Raw genomic sequence first — 25,936 nt, forward strand, 5'->3', positions numbered from 1 at the left:
ATTAAATCCGCTTCCACCGCCCTTTCAGACAGTGCATTTCCAACCATAACAACTTGGTGCATAATAAAATGCTCCTCATCTTGCCTCTGGTTCTTTTGCCAATTACCTTAAATCTGTGTCTTCTGGTTACTGACCCTGCTGAGAGTGTAACAGTTTCTTCCAACATACTCTATGCAAACCCCTCAAACTTTTGAACACAATACTCTAGCTGAGTCCTAGCCAGTGATTTATAAAGCCTTAGCATGAACCTTTTATGCTCTAGGCCTCAGTTATAAAATGCTATAACCTTAGTTAGAAAAATATTGAATATGAGCAAGAAGGCTGTTGACTGATGTCAAGAATCATCCAATTGGGTAATGAACAGTCTATTCACCTGACAAAGTGGTTGTGAGAAGGCGGGATACCACAAGGATGTAGTGGGGGTGTAAGGCGGTTAGAGGCCAGAGGTCATGTGCTAACACATCTAGGAATATGTCCAACCAGAACTCAAGTATTGTTAACGAAAACCAGTAAGTGCTTACTGGGGGTGCATTTCAGTCTTGGAGTAAATTTGCATTGTCTTCTTTTAATCTAAATAAAGACAAATTGGGGGAAAATTTGTACCTTGGTTGCTCAATCAGTAAACTAGCAAATTGGTTCACCCACCCATTGTAGAACCTGTCCACTTTTGTTCCCATTGAAATCAATTGGATAAAATCAGGAATGTTCAACAAGCATGCAATGCGTTTGGCCATATGTGTAGTATAAGGGTCTGAAAGGGTTAATGATTGAGACAGTGTAAGAAATAACTCCCACCATGATGATGTAAGAGATCACATGTGAGAGAGACTGGAGGGAGATGCAGCATGCCTTCAGAGATGTCATACAGATGAGTGTAAAGCTGCACATAGTTAGATTGTAATATGAGTTAATGTTCAAAATACTGAAGACTCAGTAATCTCTCGGCTAGATTAACCAAGTATACGAAGGTGGCAGCAAACAAACCAAATATACAACATATTATTGCCCAGAAGGTGAAAAGTACCCTAACTGATTTTAAGGGAAATGCACAGAACCATTCATCAGTATCATATTCATAGAATCATAGAATTATACATCACAGAAGGAAGCCATTCAGTCCATCTTGCCTGTGCCAGCTGTTTGAAAGAGCTATTCCAATTAGTCCCACTCTCCTGCTCATTCCACATAGCCCTGCAATTTTTTCTCCTTCTAGTATTTATCCAATTCCTTTTAGAAAGTTACTATTAAATCTGCTTCCACCATCCTTTCAGACAGTGTGTTCCAGATCATAACAACTCGTTGCATTAAAAATATTCTCCTCAGCACCCCCCGGTTCATTGGCCAGTTATCTTAAATCTGTGTCCTGTGGTTACAAAACCTTCTGATTGTTGACACAGTTTCTCCCTATTTACTCTGTCAAAACACCTCAAAATTTCAAACACCTTAATTAAATCTTCCTTTAACCTTCTGTAAGGAGAACAATTCCAGAGCTTCCCCACACAGCTGAAGTCCCTCATCTGGTAAATTTCTTCTGCACTCATCTCCAATGCCTTGACATCCTTCCCAAAGTGTGGTGCCCAGAATTGGACATAATACTGCAGCTGAGGCCTTACCAGCTAGAAATTTAGATTCTACAATTTTCAGACACTGTTCTGGGAAGGAAATGAAGCTTGAAAGAGCAGAAATAAAATATTCAGAGTGAAACTTTCCAATACTTGCCCACAGGCTAGGAAGACACCTAGCAACAGCTAAGGAAAAGGGTGGATTAAACAACCTTTGCTCTGCTTGTGCTTCAGTGCAAATCCCCACTTTTTTCTTTAACTCGTAAAGAAACAAAAGGAAAACATTAATTTCGTAGCAAAAGAAAGCAGAGGATACTGGGAATCTGAAATTAAAAACAGAGCATTCAAACTATTAACCATTCTTTTTCTGGTGCTAATTGACCTGCCACATATTTCTGCATTTTGTGAAATTGTTAATGGATTACTTTTCAAAATTATGTTGTAAATCATCCCAAATGCTACTCCTGCAATTTAGGATCAGCACTTTACTTTCACTGTGAATAGTTTTGCTGTGATTTTCCATCCTGGTCATTTTCTATAAGATTACACCTCCAACTATTTATAATGGTAAGTTTTAACATTTCAACAACAATAACTTGCATTTATATAACGCCTTGAACATATAAAATGTTCCCAAGGTGTTTCAAAGCACCATGACTAGGTAGGATTTGGCACGAGCTACATCAGGAGGTATTAGGACCAGTGGCCAAAAGCTTGGTCAAAGAGGAAGGTGTTAAGCAGCATCTTAAAGGTGGAAATTGAGATAGAGAGGCAAAGAGGTTTAGGGAGGAAATTCCAGAACTTAGGACCTAGATAGCTGAAGGCACGGTCACCAATAGTGAGGCAAAAAAATCAGGGATATGCAAGAGGTCAGAATTGAAAGAGTACGGAGATCTCAGAGGGTTGTATGCTGGAGGAAGTTACAGAGATAGGGAGGAGTGAGACTATGGAAGGATTTGAAGACAAGGGTGCCAAAGACAGGATGATTGGTGAACAGGACTTAGTGCAAGGCAGGGTACAGGCTGCAGAGATTTGAGTGAGCTGAAGTTTATGGAGTGTAGACATGGTGGAGACTTTCACACAGTTGGAGTTCATTCCACACAATTTTCCATCCATTCATTTTAATCTGACATCTGCATCCAAATTCCTGACAGATTCTGAAGATGCCCAAAGTGCTACAACATGAGTGGTAAATCATAAAATTTATCCCATAGGAATTGCATCAAGTCAGGGTGGGCAGAGCTTTAGATGGTTAGAAAGTGAGCAAAGCTCAATGAGGTAGAAGTCAATGGAAATAAAACTGGGGAGAGAAATATAACAGACTCAATTTATACAATCGCACAAGATCAAGATCCACCCAAGTATGTTTCTAATATCTGTTCTTATGCACAAGAGGGATCACATGCTGAGGAATATGTACAATTACAAGAGCTCAAAGCACCAACTCATTGCCTCCGATTTTTCTCCCCTCCTCTCCCAGGCACTGGTTTACAACGGGGGATGATCCCATGGTCGTAGCTACCCTCTGGTACCTCACCCAAACAGCCAAACTTCAAGTACTTCAAACCTGAATGTATGCCAAGGAAGTCAAACTGAAGGAGCCTGACTAGTTCATTTTCTACCCCTCCTCCCCCTGCTTTCTCCCCTTCTCTCCATTTGGTGCTGGGTTATATGGTGTTATCAATCGACGATCACTAGGCACATTCTGGCAGGTTGCCCCAAGTGACCATTTTTAAAGCATGAACTGAGACATCCAGTGCTATTCAATTGGGGGGTTGTCACATTCGATGTCCAATCTAGTCCTTGCTCAACTTCTGCAACCTAGACAAGCACAACCTTGAATGGTCGCTGGGTGGCGATCAAGCGTTGGAAAACCCGACTAAATTTCCGTTCTCCCCTCACGCCCAGGAGCACTGGGATGAATTGTAGTGTCGCCTTCGCCACCCTGGCTAAAATCAGCCAACACATCACAAACTGATGATCGAGTCTTTCTGCTCTATATGATTCAGTTTCACAATGGCCAATGCAGTTCTCCATTGTGCTGATAGCTATCATCCAAACCTTGAAAGCACTAACATTGTTAAAAGCAAGTATCGATGTTGATTAGCACTCAACTATCAGTGACTACTTCACTGAATGCAACAGTGGATGTCACCCTACTTCAACTGTATGGAGAACAGCAGTCTCCCGAGCTTGCTGCAGCTATTAAAAGGATTATGGTTACAAATGCAAAGTATTTGATCCAGGGATAGCAACAACGTACATTTATATAGTGCCTTAAATGTAATAAAACACCCCAAGGCATTTTACAGAAGCGTAATCAAACAAACTTTAACACTGAGCCACATAAGGAGATGTTAGGACAGATGATTAAAGAGGTAAGTTTTAAGCAGTTTTAACTGAATTAGAGTTTTAAGGTTAATAAACTTACACCTTTCTTGTTTAAATCTGAGAAAACCTGTCTGGCTGATTTCTTTGCCATTACAATTAGAGAGCAGTGAACAAGGACTCACTGAGGGGAAGCTAAAAACAGTGTTTTAAAAATTAGACCCTGTTACGGCCAAACCAGAAAAAGGCTGAGAGGGGAGCCCTAGACCTGGTCGTACCAAAAGCAACAGGAGAATCGATCATCATATTTTCTATCATGTATATTATATGATTAACATAGGGAATAATGGATACCTAGGAGAGAGCTGCGATAGAGTAAAGTGGGGGAAACTGTTTCCACTGGCAGGTGGGTTGCTAACCAGAGGAGAATGATTTAAGGTAATTGACAAAAGATCCAAAGGGGAGATGAGAAGAATTTTTTTTTACACAGCGAGTTGTTATGCTCTGGAATGTGCTGCCTGAAAGGGTGGTGGAAGCAGGTTCAACAGTAACTTTCAAAAAGGGAATTAGATAAAAACTTGAAGAGGAAAGACTTTCAGTGCTCTGGTGACAGAGCATGAGAGTAGGACTAATTGGATAGCCAATTTCACTTCCTCCATCTCTATCCAATTCATAATGGGTGCAATTCTGCAGCAAAATCCTGCCTATAATGAACAATAAAGAAAGCAAAACAGAAAGAATTGAGATTTGGGTGACATCTTATCACATCCTTCTGATGCCTCCAATTTTAGCGCAAATGGTTGAAGCACTATCACTGTTGCTATGTCAGTAAATGTGTTACTCAATTTCTGTGCAGCAAGCTCCCATAAACTGATGAGTTAAATGGCTAATCCATTCGTGTCTGATGGTGTCACTTGAGCAATAAGTGTTGACTGGGACACCAGGAGAATTCCCTGATCTTCTTTGAATAATTCTGTAGGATCTTTTGAGCCCACTTGAATCATCTGATAACATAATAAATTGGCTGCTTTCACATGCGTTCAAATCCTCTGAAGAAGGAATTTTCCTCCACACAAGATCAGGGGGCAGGTTGTTCAACCTTGCCCGTCTAAGAGCGAAGTCCAAAGTACGGAAAGTCCTCATCAGAGAACTCCTCTTTGCTGACGATGCTGCTTTAACATCTCACACTGAAGAATGCCTGCAGAGTCTCATCGACAGGTTTGCGTCTGCCTGCAATGAATTTGGCCTAACCATCAGCCTCAAGAAAACGAACATCATGGGGCAGGATGTCAGAAATGCTCCATCCATCAATATTGGCGACCACGCTCTGGAAGTGGTTCAAGAGTTCACCTACCTAGGCTCAACTATCACCAGTAACCTGTCTCTAGATGCAGAAATCAACAAGCGCATGGGTAAGGCTTCCACTGCTATGTTCAGACTGGCCAAGAGAGTGTGGGAAAATGGCGCACTGACACGGAACACAAAAGTCCGAGTGTATCAGGCCTGTGTCCTCAGTACCTTGCTCTACGGCAGCGAGGCCTGGACAACGTATGCCAGCCAAGAGCGACGTCTCAATTCATTCCATCTTCGCTGCCTTCGGAGAATACTTGGCATCAGGTGGCAGGACTATATCTCCAACACAGAAGTCCTTGAAGCGGCCAACATCCCCAGCTTATACACACTACTGAGTCAGCGGCGCTTGAGATGGCTTGGCCATGTGAGCCGCATGGAAGATGGCAGGATCCCCAAAGACACATTGTACAGCGAGCTCGCCACTGGTATCAGACCCACCGGCCGTCCATGTCTCCGTTATAAAGACGTCTGCAAACGCGACATGAAATCGTGTGACATTGATCACAAGTCGTGGGAGTCAGTTGCCAGCATTCGCCAGAGCTGGCGGGCAGCCATAAAGACAGGGCTAAATTGTGGCGAGTCGAAGAGACTTAGTAGTTGGCAGGAAAAAAGACAGAGGCGCAAGGGGAGAGCCAACTGTGCAACAGCCCCAACAAACAAATTTCTCTGCAGCACCTGTGGAAGAGCCTGTCACTCCAGAATTGGCCTTTATAGCCACTCCAGGCGCTGCTTCACAAACCACTGACCACCTCCAGGCGCGTATCCATTGTCTCTCGAGATAAGGAGGCCCAAAAGAAGGGCAGGACTTGCCAGCCCTGCGGGGCGGGGTGATGGCAATGGAGGTGGATAGGGCTCAAAAATACCGCGACGGCCGACGCGCCAATTTCCCTCTGCCGTTCCCGGTGCCTGCCATTTTAAAGGAGATGGGATGGGGACCAGTAGGGCTGCCCACCCCAACGCGTCAGATAGCCGATTAGGCTCATTAAGAGCCTTGCTAAGGCCAATTAAAGAAGGCCAACTGGAATTTTACCCCTTCCCATTTTCCCAGTAAGCTAAACCTACCCCAAGTCCTATTCCTCCTTCATCTTGAACCCTCAACTCTCTTTCATTTCTCTATCTCTCCCACCCTACTCCCCAACCATCATAAACTCCAGAAAAAGCTCACATAGCTAGGCAAACCCAATGGCTAACTGATAAAGTTTAGGTCCCCAACACTGCTGAATCTAGACAGGGGGCTGCTGCTGCCTCAAACTAAAGCAAAAACTTAAAAGCTTAGGAGTCACTAGAATAATAAAGGCAAAGGTCCTTCTAACTCACCTTCTACATCATGGTAGACGTTTGAAACAACGATAATGCAATTGTTGCATACCAATCAATTTCTAATCTTTAGTTTACACACACGTGTGCATAGGAATGATCCCCAGGCCTGTCATCAAACACCAAGTCCCCACATCCCCCCCAACCTAATGTACAGAATTGTTCACTATCTATACCTTTGTGATTTGTAACTGCAAGTAACCTGCATGATAGCATGTCCTCTGTTTCAAACCATGTCCTGAAAAAAATGCCTGTAAGCTTCTGGTACAAAATAAAACATTTAATTTTAGATCTTGAAATAATGTGCTGAATGGAAAATGAAAATTCCAGAACATGAAAAGAGTACATTGCACATAGAGAGAACATTATTCTACCTTTGAAATGCTAGCTGTAATTTAGAAGTTATTATTGAGTTTGGATTCTTGGCTCCTAGAGAGTTCATAGACTGCTTTTGGCAATATGAATATGTCAGTCATTGAAGTTAGTGTAATAAAAGCAAAATACTGCAGATGCTGTAAATCTGAAATAAAAACAAGAGATGCTCGAAATACTCAGCAGCATCTGTGGAGAGAGAAGCAGAGTTAACATTTCAGGTCAGTGATCTTCATCAGAACTGGCAAATACTAGAAATGTAACAGGTTTTAAGCAAATAAAGCGGCGGTGGGGCAAGAGATAACCAAAGAGAAGGTATTGATAGGACAAGGTCACAGAGAATAACTGAACAGAAGGTCATGGAGCAAAGGCTAACAGTATGCTAATAGTCTGGTGAAAGACAAAGCATTAGTGCAGAGAGGGTGTTAATTGACAGAAAAATGAACAGCCTGGCCCCAAGCACAAACATGAAAGAAACAGTGGGTAGGCACAGTAGAAACAAACTAAAATAAAATAAACAAAGAAATAAGAAAAAATAATTAAAAATAAAAATAAAAAGGGGGGCCCGTCATGCTTTGAAATTATTGAACTCCATGTTCAGTCTGGCAGGCTGTAGCATGTCTAATCGGTAAATGAGATGCTGTTCCTTGAGCTTGCATTGATGTTCACTGGAACACTGCAGAAATCCCAGGACAGAGATCTGGGCATGAGAGCAGGGATGTGTGTTGAAATGGTCAGCAACTGGAAGCTCGAAGTCATGCTTTCGGACTGAACCGAGGTGTTCCGCAAAGCGGTCACCCAATCTGCGTTTGGTCTCCTCAATGTAGAGGAGACCACATTGTGAGCAGCAAATACAGTATACTAAATTGAAAGAAGTACAAGTAAATTGCTGCTTCACCTGAAAGGAGTGTTTGGGGCCTTGGATAGTGGGGAGAGAGGAGGTAAATGGGCAGGTATTACACTTCCTGCGATTGCATGGGAAGGTGCAGTGGGAAGGGGACGAGGTGTCGGGGGTAATGGAGGAGTGGACCAGGGTGTCACGGAGGGAATGAGCCCTACGGAATGCTGACAGGGGAGGGGAGGGGAGGGGAAGATGCGTTTGGTAGTGGCATCACGCTGGACATGACGGAAATGGCGGAGGATGATCCTTTGGATGTGGAGGTTGGTGGGGTGGAAAGTGAGGACAAGGGGAACCCTGTCATGGTTCTGGAAGGAAGGGGAGGGGTGAGGGTAGAGGTGTGGGAAATGAGCCGGAGACAGTTGAGGGCCCTGTCAACCACAGTGGGGGGGGGAATCCTCGGTTGAGGAAAAAGGAAGACATATCAGAAGCGCTGTTGTGGAAGGTTGCATCATCAGAACAGATGCGTCAGAGACAGAGAAACTGGGAGAATGGAATGGAGTCCTTACAGGAGGCAGGGTGTGAAGAAGTGTAGTCGAGTCGAGATAGCTGTGGGAGTCAGTGGACTTATAATGAATGTTAGTAGACGCCTATCCCCAGAGATGGAGACAGAGAAGCTAGTGAAGTTAGTGTAATTGCACTTAATAAATCATAGTTTTCCACAATTTCCTTAGTCTCATAAGGACCTCTGCAACTCCTTCAACAAACTGTCAAAGATCTGACAGAATGAAACAATTAATAGGTGGCAGTGATCACGCTGGGCTTGGAAGTGAAAGTATTTTATAATAAGGCTACAAACCCAGGAACCAAGCCATCCTTTCAGTACTGTGACTTAAAAGCTGAAACATGATCGGCAAATTTAAAAAGGAAGTGAGTGAATTATTAGCAGACAGTTTTAGTTGAGTACGGACATACAAAATTGGTCCGCCTGTTTCATGTGATCAGCTCCATTTAATTCTTAACGCCTTGATTGCCATTTTAGGTCAAGAATTGTATCATTCAGACTCTGATCAGTTCCAGGGGGGGGGGGGGGGGAGGGTGGGGATGGAGGTGAAGAGGCCCACTAAAGGTAGGTTTGGAATTATTATTGTGGGACCTAGAGGAGCACTCCTGGTCCGACAGGTCCCACAGAAAAAAATCCTGGGCCGCTACTGCACCCAGACCCCCACCCTCCGCGATTGCGACACCACAGCCCCCACCTCCACAACCCCCCCCCCCCCACGACCCCCAATCCCGCATTTATATTTGGAGGCCTCAATCCATTTGGTGCTCCGCAGCTCATCAGCCCAACGGTACTGAGGCCAGTGTCTCAAATACGTGGCCGTCTCTTCCCAATGGTTATGGCCAATCACCTAGGGTCAATATTGAAGCCCAAAGACTGATTAATATGTGGACGGATTCCTGCACAGAGTAGTGGAGGAGAATACCCCGCAAGCATTTCAGAAACAATTAGAAGCTGCAATGAGGGGGGAACCAGAAGCAAAGTGGGCACATATTTAAAATGCACTTTGAAGATTTATAAAGACCAAAACAACATTTGCTGTGATATGCAGTCACTTAGCTTGAAGGACACACATCCCTTTAAATCTGAGCTGTTGGCCAAATTTTTTTGCACAGCCCCCAATTCTGCCTATGTCACTGTACAAGGCCAAAGCTGGGGCAAACAGCTCTGAACCATTATTCAAATGAGCTGGCCCACAAAATTTCAGACATACAACATTCCTTTGGTTAGTTCTACACGAGCAGCTAGGCAGGGAAATATAAACTGAGCCTGCAGAGCAAAATCGGTCCTATTGTGTTTCTATGCAGGTGTCCACAGCAGTAACCATCACACAAACAGCCAAAAGCAGCTCAAAACGGTCATCTCACCAACCTGGTTTGAGTTTGTTAAACGATTTTCTCTGCGCCAGCTTGAAATAATTGATAATGTTGGATGTGCACAGTCTTGCTGAGCTCAGTAGGGCCTCTTTTGTTCGACATGAGGCATGTAATTCTACATTAACACGTTAGCAGAAATTACCCTTTAATAGCTGAGCAAAACTCCTGAAGGATAAATTTTCCATAGAGCATTTAAATTCCAACTTTTCACCCAATCCCTAATTAAAAGCATTAGTCATATACTCGTATCTTATTATTAAAGTGCAAGCATTGCTGATCGAGCAACTTTAATTCCACTTGACAAATGAGACACTGCAATATTAGGCAGCTCACTCATAACACAAGGCATTGCAGATCTAAACTTTACAGGAAGATTATTCATCCATTAACTCCAACCCCTCATTAAATACTTTACAACCTTTCAATAAATTTTAAAGGCAACATTAGCTTAGTCCCATTAAGAATGACCATGAGCAATAACCTTTGCAACCCTGTATTGCATTAACGCCTTCAGACACTCCAGCGGTAAAATTATGGGTATAATGTCTTGGACAGTCTGGTGAGAATTAGTTCTGCCCTGTTTTTGGCTCAAGGCCGGCCTGAAATTGGGGTTTTGGCTTCATTTCAATATTCTAGGCAATCTGCTGGCCTTCACAGGCAGCTCGTCCAGTTGAAGAATTCAATATTAAGCTCCTTCCCTCGACAACGATGGCCCAAAGGCAGGGGAGAAAGTGGGGGGAGTGGGGGGCGGAGGGGGAAGTGACAATGTATGGGGCAGTTGATTGCGAGTCCTGTGGATTCAGCGGAGCACTCTCCTGCTCATCCTTGCTTTCAAATCCCTCCATGGTCTCACCCCTCCCTATCTCTGTAACCTCCTCCAGCCCTACAACCCTCTTGGACCTCCAATTCAGCTCTCCTCCCATTCTGGCCTCTTGCACATCCTCAATTTGCATTGCTCCACCACTGGCAGCAGTGCCTTCAGCTGCCTAGGCCCTAAAGCTCTGGAATTTCCTTCCTAAACCTCCTGGCCTCTCTCTCCCCCTTTAAGACATTCCTTAAAGCCTACCTCTTTGACCAAGCTTTTGTTTTCCTTCTGTGGCTTGGTGACAAACTTTTGTCTGATTATACTCCTGTGAGATTCCTTGGGTGGTTTTACTACATTAAAGGTGCCATATAAATGCACATATTTGTTCTTGTTATTGGTGTTGCTTCACCCCGCCCCACAGCAACAGTTACTAATTCATTTAAAAATAATACTCACATATTTGTTTGTCATCCTAAGAATCCAAAGCGGATTTGGCACCTGATTTTGGCAAGGTGGCCTAAAACAGGCATTGGACACCTCATTTACATATGTAGACATCTATTTTAGTTGGCCACCTGGAATGCCTGCAAAGCTGTCTACACCAATATGGTGGCACCCGTTACACAGCTAATGTTCGGGTGGGAGATGCAACGCCTTAGAATTGGTTCTTTTTGCCCCCGTTTACTGCCAGGAAAACAGGCATAAGGATGATCAACTTTTACCCATCTCTGTCTCTCGCTATATCAAGACATTGGAATAAGTCTTTTATTGCTCTTGGTTCTAAACAATCTCTTCAGCTGCTGTCATGCCTCCACCATCAACGACTTGTATTTACCCAGCACGCTTAACATGGTAAAACACCCTCAGACTCTTCACAAAGGACAAACAGATACTGAGCAATAGTTGTAACATTACTTGCTCCTTTGATACGTGAAGTACTGTAAGATTCACAGGACTCCAAGTAATATCCAAAGAAAATTGTTTTTTTATTGTACTTAACTAGAACATATCTATATATACAAACAGTTACTGCATGAGCCACACCTAAACACATCTCATTCTGTTGGGCTACACCTACAACTCCCTGGTCATGTGTGACATGACATCACCTCCTCCAATGACCTTCACTTACAGCTCTTAAGGTCGTCCCACAATAGTACCAGAGGCAACCAAAAGCATGGTGGCAAGGTTAGTTTTTAAGGGATATTTAAAAGGCAGCGCGTAGCAAGGACAAAGGGTTTAGGGAAAGAGATTCAGTGAGTTGGGCTCCGATGGTTGAAGGTTCTGGCACCATTAATGGAATGGAGGGAGTGGGTACAAGAGCCCTGAGTTGCAATAGATTCACAAGATTGATACCAGGGCTTTGCGGGTAAAATTAAGACAGGTTGAATAAACATGGCTTGTATTCACTTGAGTATAGAAGATTGAGGGATGCTCTGATTGTGGTGTTTAAGATGTTAAAAAGATTTGATAGGGTAGATACAGAGAAACTATTTCCTCTGGTGAGGGAATCCAGAAGGAGGGGGGGCATAACCTTAAAATTAGAGCTAGGGAAATCTGGAAGCACTCTAACACACAAATTGAACTAGAAGTCAGGTACTCTCACCCCTGATGGTCAAGTGGGGCTTTCAAGACTGGAATCAATTGATTTTTGTTAAGTAAGGGTATCAAAGGATGTGGAGAAAAGCAGTTAAATGGAGTTGAGATGCCGATCAGCCAAGATCTAACAGAATGACTTAAAAATCTGAATGGCCTCTTCATGTTCCTGTATTTACTGAAGGGTGCAGACTGGGACATAGTCTTGGAGGAGGATCTAAAGGTAACAGTGGTGAAGCCATGGAGGGATTTATAAATGGGGATGAGGATCTTGAATTCAATGTGTTTGGGGACTGGCTGTCAGTGAAGGTCAATGAGGAGACAGGTTCAAAACCAAACTGGTAAATTGTCTTCCCTTCATTTTCTGTTTGTTTTTTTGTTTTTTAATCACTGTTTATATAAGCTTACCACCTCCTCTTCTAAAGGTGCTGAATTGTACTGGAGTCGCTGACACTCGCTACCAAGTGCCCATTTATTCTGTGTGAATATTGGTAAGCTATTCCACCAGAGAAGTCACCACAGCCGAACCTCCTTTTATGGTGGGAAGAGGAGCAAGTTCTTCCTGGAGTCCAAATGAAACGCCTGCTGAAGAGACAACAAAAGCTCAGTGTTAAACTGTCCTTTCAGCGGACAGGAGGAACACAAATGCTCCTCTGGGCATCACAAGGAAAGTCTTACAAGTCACAAGGAATAGCTTACCAACATTCACACAGAATAAATGGGCACTTGGTAGCGAGTGCCAGCGACTCCAGTACGATTCAGCACCTTTCGGAGAGGAGGTGGTAAACTTAAATAAACAGTGATTAAAAAACAAAAAACAAACAGAAAGTGAAGGGCAGACAATTTACCAGTTTGGCTTTGAACCTGTCTCCTCACCGACCTTCACTGACAGCCAGTCCCCATACACATTGAAAGGTCACAGACCTGAAACGTTAACTCTGTTTCTCTCTCCACAGATGCTGACTGACCTACTGAGTCCAGCACTTTCTGTTTTTATAACAGGGAAGGTCTTGGCCTCCATGTCTCCGGTAGCAAACCTTCCCACCCGCAAAACCTGCCAAAACCCGCTTCCTCAACAATTACCTCCCAACCAGCCAGCCTGTTTTGTTAGGGCAGCTAGCCAGCAGAACGTAACCGAGGCCCAGGAGTTTAAATAGCACAGGCCTCAGACTAATGATGCCAGGCAGGTGTGACCCTCACCTCAACTCATTGCCCACCTGAAACTCGCCCCCAGTTAAAATCACCCCAATTAGAATGAGAATTCTCAGGATTAAAGTAGGTAGTTCCAGTTAATGAACTAGCACCAGAATTGGCCCCCTTTTCTGTTGTAATTTTTATGATTGGAAAAGCCTCACACGAGAATTGAACCGAGGTGGATGCTTCTAAACAAATGAGACAAATATGAGTACAAGATACAATACAATACTCATCAATAATAATGAGGCAAGTTCATTACATCTAAAGCTAATTTGAGAGAATGAGCTGGCAAAGTGAGTTAAGCCAGGAAACACAAAACCAGGGAGAGAGAGAGAGCGTGGACGGAATTTTATTGGTCCTGGGTGATGAGCTGGGAGGTGGGTGGGCCACTAAATGCCTAGGAGCTGCGCGAGACGGCTCCCTGGTGCAGTCACGCCATTGGGGACGTTTCCCAGCGACGGGCTGCATACCAGAATGGCTGCCCACCCCACAAAAGCAGGCAGTCAATTTGAATAATTAAAGGCCCAATTAAGGGTCATTTTCCCAAGCTGCTGGGGTTTTGCTGGTGGCGGATTAGCCACCCGCTGCGTGGGAAGGCTGCAGGCTGCAAAGAGCAGTCTCCCAGCAGCTTCCCAGGAGGGCATCGGGGCCAGAGGCTCCAAGCCCCACAGAGGTTCCAGCAGCCAGGAAAGGCCGTTCCTCCAGCCCCAAAGATGCATCTGAAGCAGTCTCCCCTCCAATTGGTGAGACCTACTGCCCTCGGCCACCTAATTCCTTAATTCAAATTACCTTCTCAAGGGTGCCTCTATGTTGAGGTGCCCTCATGTTCTGTGGCCTGCCTCAGCAACGCCCACCTCTCACAGTGGCACTGCTGAGGCTCCAGAGCTGCTGGCCCTCTGATTGGGCCAGCAACACACCAGCAGTCCTTAATTGGACGGCTGGCCTGGTGGCAGCAAATCAGGAGGCCACCTCCTGGAAAATTGCTGATGCGATCGCACTGCCCGCTATGCGGGCTCAGGACCCGCATACGGTCCTGACATCGGGACATCACCCCATCTGATAAAATTCCAGCCAGCGAGAGAGACAAAGGGCTGAATTTTCCCAGCCAATTGGGGTTGGACTGGGAGGCGGAAGCACTGGCAATATGGTGGGGAAAGACATTGGGAATGCAGCCCAACATCTTCCCACCACTGTGGCATACTGCCAGTGGCAGGCACCTCAGAAACTTAGCCATTCACCAGGCAGCCAATTGAGCCACTTCCAGTCCCAATTAAGGGCTATTTCCTGTCCCTGCAGGCATTTTGCCCACATCAGGGCAGCCTCCCAGTGGGCTCCCAGGGTAGCCTTCCTTCATGACACCTCACAGCAGGAGCCACCTGGTGGCAATGACCTCCCTCCCCCCCGCCCACACCCCCGGCAGTAACGGCACTGCCAGTGCACCCAACTTCCCCCAATCCCAACGCCTTGCCCAGGATTCCCCACAAAAACCAGCAGCTCCTCAAGGCTGCCTGTCCAGTGAGGTGCCCTCTCCCTCATGTTGCAGCCTCAGCGGTGGCCACCGCTCTTGGTGGTGCTGCCAGGGCTACTCAGCTGTCAGACCTCTGATTGGGCTGACAGCTGTTGTGGGCGGGCCGCCGTCCTCAACTGGATGGTGGCCCAGGTGGCAGCTGCCGCCAGCAAAATGCCGCCGCAGGGTCCTGTCGCCCGCCGGAGTGGGGTTGACCCCTGCTTTTGACCCCGGCGGCAGGACCTCAGTCTCCCGTGAAACATTCAACCCCGAAAGAGACACATAGAGAGACACACACAGAGATGCAGTGAGACACAGAGAGACGTCGTGAGACACAGTGAGACACAGAGAGACGTAGTGAGACAGAGATACACAGAAAGACGTAGTAAGACACAGTGAGACACAGAGAGACGTAGTGAGACACAGAGACGTAGTGAGACACAGTGAGACACAGAGAGACATAGTGAGACACAGAGATACACAGAGAGACGTAGTGAGACACAGAGATACACAGAGATACACAGAGAGACGTAGTAAGACACAGTGAGACACAGAGAGACGTAGTGAGACACAGAGATACACAGAGAGACGTAGTGAGACACAGAGATACACAGAGATACACAGAGAGACGTAGTAAGACACAGTGAGACACAGAGAGACGTAGTGAGACACAGAGAGACGTAGTGAGACACAGAGAGACAGAGACAGTGGGCTGGATTCTTTGCATTAGGGGCGAAATATCGAAGTCAGGACCATTTCCGGGTTCCAAACCTGCCCCGGGGCGGGAAGCAGAATTAAGACACCCCTTAATTGGTTTGGCTTCAGGTTTGGCGACCAATTAGCTTCCGCAGGGACAGAAACTGAGGCAAACCAAATGATGTGTGGGCCCAATTTAAACTCCTCATAGCAGCCATACTATGGCTGCCGTGTGAGTGTTGAAGGAGCAAGCAGAAGATTGAGCATTGGCCTGGACTGCAGTATCCTATGATGTTGCAGGAGAGCTGGAGGCCTGGCACCGGGGCAGGGCAGCTCCTCAGTTCTCTGGCAACGACCTTGAAGTGATACTGGAGGCTTTGAGGGAGAGTAGGGGGGTCCCCTTCCTGGAAGGTGGCAGGAAGAGGCCACCCATACAGACAAAGCAGGGTTGGGTTGAGAAGGCAGCCGCTGTTAGCGGCAGATGTCGTTAGACGATCCGGGATTCAGTGCAGGAAAACGATCAATGACCTCATATGCTCTTGCAAGGTGGGTGCAACCCCCAACCCTCAGGACAGGCTGGGTATTCACCCTCCAGCAGACACACCACCTGAGGAGCCTGAGGGCACATGCTGCTCCTGAACATGGTGGGGTGTTCTGCCCAATGCACTGACTCACCCCTCAGAATGGATCACATCCATAATCCAGCTGAGGACATGTCACCACTGAAACATGCAGCAGATGCTATTGGCCACAGGAGGACAGCAGTTCCTTATCTCATTCTGTTTTGTCCTTGCAGGAGAAACAGGCACATAACGCCCGGGAAAGGGGACAAACCGGTGGAGGAGTGCCATACTTCCAGACAGTCACACCAATGAAAGACTGACCAATGATGATAGCCAGAATTCTGGATGAGGAGGATGTCGGCCCTGGTGAAATGGGAACTCACGATGGAGATTGTGATTACAGTGGGCAATGTGCTCCTTAGGGGGGGTGCAGTGCACTCCACCCTGTCCAACAGCATGTTGATAACTGAGTTGCGTAGGTTAGCCTCAGCACTGCAGTGGCTTCTACTCTCCCAGGCTAGCTCTCATGATCTCTTCTTGAGTCTCCCACAGGTGCAGACGTCCACCCAATGACAACGTCTCCTTTCCTGTCCCCAGAAGAACAACATGGAACAAAAGAAGTACCGTCACAGCTTACAAGTGCATCGTCCACCACACAGATACTGTCACCTGAGTGGGTCCTCGCACACATTTAGATAGGGTAGCACTGGGTGAGGAGCAGAGCACTACTGAGTAGGAGGAGGTGCCAGAGACAGAGACAGCTGTAGGCAATTCCCCTGGGAGGAAGGGGGACAGCCATGGCCCCGCTCTGCTGGGCACAGATGCAGGGCCTCAGGAGTCACTGGAAAGGAGACTCTACCTAGAACAGCTGCAGGAGATGTGCTCCCATATGGCAGAGTTTCCTGAGGCAGTGCAGAGTCATGGGGAGAGAATAGAGCAGTCCATCCAACTCTATGACTCTATGGCTGCCACAATGGCTTAGGGCTTTGAGCGCATGAGTTCCTCCATTGAGAGACTGGCCAAACTCATGCAGAGCCATATATGGCAGCATAGAACATAGAACATTACAGCGCAGTACAGGCCCTTCAGCCCTCGATGTTGCGCCGACCTGTGAAACCATCTGACCTACACTATTCCATTTTCATCCATATGTCTATCCAATGACCACTTAAATGCCCTTAAAGTTGGCGAGTCCACTTCTGTTGCAGGCAGGGCGTTCCACGCCCCTACTACTCTCTGAGTAAAGAAACTACCTCTAACATCTGTCCTATATCTATCACCCCTCAACTTAAAGCTATGTCCCCTCGTGTTTGTCATCACCATCCAGGGAAATAGACTCTCACTATCCACCCTGTCCAACCCTCTGATTATCTTATATGTCTCTATTAAGTCACCTCTCCTCCTCCTCTCTAACGAAAACAACCTCAAGTCCCTCAGCCTTTCCTCGTAAGACCTTCCCTCCATACCAGGCAACATCCTAGTAAATCTCTTCTGCACCCTTTCCAAAGCTTCCACATCCTTCCTATAATGCGGTGACCAGAACTGCACGCAATACTCCAGGTGCGGCCGCACCAGAGTTTTGTACAGCTGCAGCATGACCTCGTGGCTCCGAAACTCGATCCCCCTACTAATAAAAGCTAACACACCATATGCCTTCTTAACAGCCCTATTAACCTGGGTGGCAACTTACAGGGATTTATGTACCTGGACACCAAGATCTCTCTGCTCATCTACACTACCAAGAATCTTCCCATTAGCCCAGTACTCTGCATTCCTGTTACTCCTTCCAAAGTGAATCACCTCACACTTTTCCGCATTAAACTCCATTTGCCATCTCTCAGCCCAGCTCTGCAGCCTAGCTATGTCCCTCTGTAACCTACAACATCCTTCGGCACTATCCACAACTCCACCGACCTTTGTGTCATCCGCAAATTTACTAACCCACCCTTCTACACCCTCATCCAGGTCATTTATAAAAATGACAAACAGCAGTGGCCCCAAAACAGATCCTTGCGGTACACCACTAGTAACTAAACTCCAGGATGAACATTTGCCATCAACCACCACCCTCTGTCTTCTTTCAGCTAGCCAATTTCTGATCCAAAGCACTAAATCACCTTCAATCCCATACTTCCGTATTTTTTGCAATAGCCTACCGTGGGGAACCTTATCAAACGCCTTACTGAAATCCATATACACCACATCCACGGCTTTACCCTCATCCACCTGTTTGGTCACCTTCTCGAAAAACTCAATAAGGTTTGTGAGGCACGACCTACCCTTCACAAAACCGTGCTGACTATCGCTAATGAACTTATTCTTTTCAAGATGATTATAAATCCTATCTCTTATAACCTTTTCCAACATTTTACCCACAACCGAAGTAAGGCTCACAGGTCTATAATTACCAGGACTGTCTCTACTCCCCTTCTTGAACAAGGGGACAACATTTGCTATCCTCCAGTCTTCCGGCACTATTCCTGTCGACAATGACGACATAAAGATTAAGGACAAAGGCTCTGCAATCTCCTCCCTGGCTTCCCAGAGAATCCTAGGATAAATCCCATCTGGCCCAGGGGACTTACCTATTTTCACACTTTCCAAAATTGCTAACACCTCCTCCTTGTGAACCTCAATCCCATCTAGCCTAGTAGTCTGTATCTCAGTATTCTCCTCGACAACATTTTCTTTCTCAACTGTAAATACTGACGAAAAATATTCATTTAACGCTTCCCCTATCTCCTCTGATTCCACACACAACTTCCCACTACTATCCTTGATTGGCCCTAATCTAACTCTAGTCATTCTTTTATTCCTGATATACCTATAGAAAGCCTTAGGGTTTTCTTTGATCCTATCCGCCAATGACTTCTCGTGTCCTCTCCTCGCTCTTCTAAGCTCTCCCTTTAGATCTTTCCTGGCTAGCTTGTAACTCTCAAGCGCCCTGACTGAGCCTTCACGTCTCATCCTAACATAAGCCTTCTTCTTCCTCTTGACAAGCGTTTCAACTTCTTTAGTAAACCACGGCTCCCTCGCTCGACAACTTCCTCCCTGCCTGACAGGTACATACTTATCAAAGACACGCAGTAGCTGTTCCTTGAATAAGCTCCACATTTCTATTGTGCCCATCCCCTGCAGTTTCCTTCCCCATCCTACGCATCCTAAATCTTGCCTAATCGCATCATAATTTCCTTTCCCCCAGCTATAATTCTTGCCCTGCTGTATATCCCTGTCCCTGCCCATCGCTAAGGTAAACCTAACCGAATTGTGATCACTATCACCAAAGTGCACGCCTATATCTAAATCTAACACCTGGCCGGGTTCATTACCCAGTACCAAATCCAATGTGGCATCGCCCCTGGTTGGCCTGTCTACATACTGTGTCAGAAAACCCTCCTGCACACACTGGACAAAAACTGACCCATCTAAAGTACTCGAACTATAGTATTTCCAGTCAATATTTGGAAAGTTAAAGTCCCCCATAACAACTATCCTGTTACTCTCGCTCCTGTCGAGAATCATCTTCGCTATCCTTTCCTCTACATCTCTGGAACTATTCGGAGGTCTATAGAAAACTCCCAACAGGGTGACCTCTCCTCTGCTGTTTCTAACCTTGGCCCATACTACCTCAGTAGACGAGTCCTCAAACGTCCTTTCTGCCGCTGTAATACCCTCCTTGATTAACAATGCCACACCCCCCCCCCTCTTTTACCATCTTCTCTGTTCTTACTGAAACATCTAAATCCCGGAACCTGCAACATCCATTCCTGCCCCTGCTCTACCCATGTCTCCGAAATGGCCACAACATCGAGATCCCAGGTACCAACCCATGCTGCAAGCTCACCCACCTTATTCCGGATGCTCCTAGCGTTGAAGTAGACACACTTTAAACCAAGTTCTTGCTTGCCAGTGCCCTCTTGCGTCCTTGTAACCTTATCCCTGACCTCACTACTCTCAACATCCTGTACACTGGAACTACAATTTAGGTTCCCATTCCCCTGCTGAATTAGTTTAAACCCCCCCGAAGAGCACTAGCAAATCTCCCCCCCCCCCCCAGGATATTGGTACCCCTCTGGTTCAGGTGAAGACCATCCTGTTTGTAGAGGTCCCACCTACCCCAGAAAGAGCCCCAATTATCCAGGAAACCAAAACCCTCCCTCCTACACCATCCCTGCAGCCACGTGTTCAACTCCTCTCTCTCCCTATTCCTCGCTTCGCTAGCACGTGGCACGGGCAACAACCCAGAGATAACAACTCTGTTTGTTCTCGCTCTAAGCTTCCACCCTAGCTCCCTGAATTTCTGCCTTAAATCCACATCTCTCTTCCTACCTATGTCGTTGGTGCCTATGTGGACCACGACTTGGGGCTGCTCCCCCTCCCCCTTAAGGATCCCAAAAACACGATCCGAGACATCACGAACCCTGGCACTTGGGAGGCAACACACCAACCGTGAGTCTCTCTCGTTCCCACAGAACCTTCTATCTGTTCCCCTAACTATGGAGTCCCCAATGACTAATGCTCTGCTCCTCTTCCCCTTTCCCTTCTGAGCAACAGGGACAGACTCTGTGCCAGAGACCTGTACCCCATTGCTTACCCCTGGTAAGTCGTCCCCCGCAACAGTATCCAAAACGGTATACCTGTTGATGAGGGAAACGGCCACAGTGGATCCCTGCACTGCCTGCTGGTTCCCTCTCCTTCCCCTGACGGTAACCCATCTACCTACTTCTTTTACCTGAGGTGTGACTACCTCCCTATAACTCCTCTCAATAACCCCCTCCGCCTCCCGAATGATCCGAAGTTCATCCAGCTCCAGTTCCAGTTCCCTAACGCGGTTCTCGAGGAGCTGGAGTTGGGTGCACTTCCCGCAGATGCAGTCAGCAGGGACAGTCTTGGCGACCCTTACCTCCCACATTCCAGCACTCTGAGAGTATGCAGGAAATGTGCACTGATGTCCACAGGATACATGCCACACTGTGTAGTCTGGATCACTCAGGGGCGCTAGTGGCGGAGAGATGTTTGGAGTGAATGCCAGTTGTGCCTCAGCTGGTGTCCTCCTCCAGGCATCTGGTGAGCCAGCCAATGTCATGGAAGAGGATAAGGGTGCCACCCTCATGGGTGGCCTTTACCATCCTCGGCCTCCTTGGCTGCTCTGACAGTGGAAATCTCTGTGCTGCAGGGCCAAGTGATGGAGGCTGTCCCTGCAATGATGCAGGTGCAGCAGCCTCTGGAGATGCCCCAACAGATACCTCTACGACAATGACGACTGCCACATGCATCTAAGCCACAGGTAGAGGCAAGTGAGCAGGCTGCCTCCACAAGGGGAGCACAGCGTAGAAACGGCTGAGTGCGGAGACCACCACGTTGCGTGGAGCACTAAGTGGGTCACTGGGGTGTCTTCTTGCTGTCTCTATGCACGGTTTCCCTTTCTTAGCACTCTATAAATAATGACACTTTAAGCCACATGTCTGAGAACCTTTTTATTGCTGGCGTGACAAGAAAAGAGGTATGAGGTGGTGAGGGAGATCAAGGCTTCCTCCACGGTGATGACAAAGCCTCTGGGAAGATGTGGTTCCTACATTGGTGGTAAGAGTTTAGATGTTCCAGGCTGCGTATTCAATAGACATGTTAGCACAGGTACCTCAGACTGACTTCCATACCATGCCCTTTATCCTAGGTCAGAGGGGCTCAGCTGAAACATGCTTGAATCAAATGATCCCCAATATTCACAGCATCCTGATGAGACCTTTGCACCCTGCACCATGCCCGGCCACCTCCTTGTGCAGCCGGAGCCTCTCCGTGTTCTGCAGCCTCTCCTCTGCCTCCACTTCCTCCTCCTCTCTTAATTAGCTCCTCAAGCACCTTAATTAGCCTTAATAACTATCCCACTCTGTCCCCTGTTGTGTGATTGCCTTTAAGAATAATGTACCTTTAAGATTTTAGTATGTTAATGAGCTATCATGTGACTACAAGCCAGAGTCACTCTGTAATTGTAACACCAAGAGGCAAGTCCTGGAAATGGTTAGTTCTGCACTGTATATTCTTGTTAGCTGTTTAATAAACCTGTCTGAGATCTTCAATCAACTGAACTCCAGACATTTCATTTATGTTGCATCAGACAACATAAAAAACTTCCCATTACATGGTGACAGCAGTGGTGAGAAGACAAAATCCAATATTGAAGACCACAGGCAAACAGCTTTAAAAACTGCCTACAGCTAAAAGAAAGTTAAAAGAAACACTGGCCTGAACAATGTAAAGAAGAAAAAAAACTCACCTCAAGCTGTAGAAGACAGAGCGCTGAATGACAGGCTGCAAATCAATCACAGTGATCAGTGTGCTGTCAGTACAGGAACCCCAGTTTAAAAAAGAAACTTTGAGGTGCTTGCAAAGTTTTTTTTTTAAATGCTCAGGAAAAGAAAAAACAAGGAAAACCCAATTCCTCCCTCAAGCTAATCGATTGTTTCCAAAGGCTCCCCCTGGCCGATCAGGTCCGCATCATTATAGGAGGCGCCCGACAGCAAAAAGCACGGGAATCCTCCATTCACTTAGCTCATTAGTGTACTAAAATCTTAAAGGTACATTACTCTTAAAGGCACAACACCCCACCCTGGTGAACATGGCCGACGTGAGGAACAACGTCAGGAAACCATCACGCCAGCTGCACTGATATATTCAGGACCTATCCATCTCCTTTTCTGCCCTCAGCAGTGCCTAAAAACACAGCCCAGTGAGAAAGAATCAGAAATAAAGAAAAGAAAGAAAGATTAAAAGCGTTAGGAAAATCCAAATAAGTAACAATACTGAAGCAGGGCATTCAACTAGTCCATGTTGGCATTTAGATTAGAGATACAGCACTGAAACAGGCCCTTCGGCCCACCGAGTCTGTGCCGACCATCAACCACCCATTTATACTAATCCTACACTAATCCCATATTCCTACCAAACATCCCCACCTGTCCTACCACCTACCTATACTAGTGACAATTTATAATGGTCAATTTACCTACCAACCTGCAAGTCTTTTGGCTTGTGGGAGGAAACCGGAGCACCCGGAGAAAACCAACGCAGACACAGGGAGAACTTGCAAACTCCACACAGGCAGTACCCAGAATCGAACCCGGGTCCCTGGAGCTGTGAGGCTGCAGTGCTAACCACTGCGCCACTGTGCCGCCCACTTGCCGCTCTCCACATGAGCAATTACGTCTCACACAAAGCTACATTGAAACAAGTGAACTCCCTAAATACAAGTTAAATGATGAAGCTTTGCACAGCTGAAATAATTTGCCTGAAATGTTCTTTTTTTATAAGCATTCTGCCTCCAGCTTCACTCTCTGTTTGATTTTGGACTTGTTAAAAGGTTTCCTGACTGCCACCGCACAATTCTTATGGGGTTATCTAATCTACTACAGTCCAATCCATTTGTTGTGATCATCTAGATGCAGTGCTCGATATTTAAAAGCCAAAACCATATTACCCTTTCCTTTTCCAACCACTTATGATAATATGTTGTGCTGATCACTTTCCAAGGCTGTTCATTTTTTAAAAAATTCATTCTCAGGATGTGGGCATCGCTGGCAAAGCTAGAATTTATTGTTCATTCCTGGTAGCCCTGTATGACTAGATGACACACTTGGCCACTTCAGAGGGTAGTTAAGAATCAATCACCTTGCTGTTGGACCGATGTCACATAAAAGCCAGACTCAGTAAGAACAGCAGGTTTCCTTCCCTAAAAGGGCATGAGCAAACCAGTTGTATTTCTATTACAATCCAACAGCTTTATGAACACTTTTACTGATACTAGCTTTTTATTTCTGGATTTAAACTGAATTCAAATTCTCATGCCAGAAATAGCTGTAAATCAGGAAATGGAATGGAGGGAGGAACTCAAGAAAATTACAATCACCAGGGAAGTGGTACTGAGCAAATTGTTGGAGCTGTAGGCTGACAAGTCCCCAGTCCTGATGGACTTCATTCTAGGGTCTTAGAAGAAGTGGCTAGTGAGATAGTTGATGCGATGGTTTTAATTTTCCAAAATTCCCTAAATTCGGGGAAGGTTCCATTAGTTTGGAAAATAGCCAATGTAACTCTGTTATTCAAAAAGGTAGGGAGACAGAAAGCAGGAAACTGCAGGCCAGTTAGCTTAACATCTGTCTTAGGGAAAATGTTAGAAGCTATTATTAAAGATGTTATTGCAGGGCACTTCGAAAAATTCAAGTTCATCAGGCAGAGTCTGATGGGTTTGTGAAAGGGAAGTCATGTTTCACCAAGTTATTGGAGATCTCTGAAGAAGTAACATGTGCTGTGGATAAAGGGGAACTGGTGAATGTACTGTACTTAGATTTTCAGAAGGCATTTGATAAGGTGCCACATCAGAGGTTATTGCGGAAAATAAAAGCTCATGGTGTAGGGGGTAACATATTGGCATGGATAAAAGATTGGCTAGCTAACAGGAAACAGAGAGTAGGCATAAATGGGTAATTTTCTGCTTGGCAAGATGTAACAAGTGGTGTGCCACAGGGATCTGTTCTGGAGCCTCAGCTTTTTACAATTTATATGAATGACTTGGATAAAGGGTCCAAAGGTATGGTTGCTAAATTTGCCAATGACACAAAGATAGGTAGGAAAGTAGGTTATGAAGAGGACGTAAAGAAGCAACAAAGGGATATAAATAGGTTAAGTGAGTAGGCAAAGATCTGGCAAATGGAGTATAATGTGGGAAAATGTGAAATTGTCCATTTTGGCAGGAAGAATAAGAAAGAAGCATATTATCTAAATGGTGAGAGATTGCAGAGCTCTGAGATGCAAAGGAATCTGGGTGTCCTAGTGCATGAATCGCATAAGGTTAGTATGCAGGTACAGCAAGTAATTAGGAAAGCTAAGGGAATGTTATTGCTTATTGCGAGGGGAATTGAATACAAAAGTAGGGAAATTATGCTACAGTCATACAGAGCATTGATGAGACCACATCTGGAGTACTGTTCACAGTATTGGTCCCCTTATTTAAGGAAGGATGTAAATGCGTTGGAAGCTGTTCAGAGCGGTTTACTAGACTAATACCTAAAATGGGCGGGTTGTCTTATACAGAAAGGTTGGTCAGGCTCCGCTGGAGTTTAGAAGAGTAAGAGGCGACTTGATTGAAATATATAAGATCCTGAGGGGTCTTGACAGGGTGGATGTTGAAAGGATGTTTCCTCTTGTGGGAGGATCTAGAACTAGAGGTCACTGTTTAAAAATAAGAGGTCACCCATTTAACACAGAGAAGAGGAGAAACTTTTTCTCTCAGAGGGTCGAGAGTCTTTGGAATTCACTTCCTCAAAAGGTGGTGGAAGCAGAGTCTTTGAATATTGTTAAGGCAGACATTGATAAATTCTTGATAAGCAAGGTTATTGGGTGTAGGTGGGAATGTGGAGTTGAGGTTACAATCAGATCAGCCATGATCTTGTTGAATGGCAGAGCAGGCTCGAGGGGCCGAGGGGCCTACTCCTGCTCATAATTCGTATGTTTATATGTAACTGAGATGGTGGGATTTGAACTCACAGGGTTGAATTTTCCCAATTCCGCTGCAGCAGGTTAAGAGGCAGGCCCGGGAGCAAAGTTGTAAAATAACACGTCAAGTCGGCCACCCGATGCGTTCCCGCCTACGAGCGCTGTTGCTGGAGGCGGGGCCAATGCAGCGAAGGTTACCCGCCTGGCAGCAACTGGTAACCAATTAGGCCCATTAATGGGCCAATTGGGGGAGCCTTGATGGTGCTGCCAAGATCTTCCCGATGGTGGACTGGCCTCCAGCCGAGGCCAGAGCCCCACAATTAACTGGAGGTGGCGTCCTGGCAACAGGCTGGGGGCCCATCGATGCCTCCTCTCACT

Source organism: Heterodontus francisci, chromosome 31 (assembly GCF_036365525.1).
Source record: "Heterodontus francisci isolate sHetFra1 chromosome 31, sHetFra1.hap1, whole genome shotgun sequence".
Taxonomy (NCBI): Eukaryota; Metazoa; Chordata; class Chondrichthyes; order Heterodontiformes; family Heterodontidae; genus Heterodontus; species Heterodontus francisci.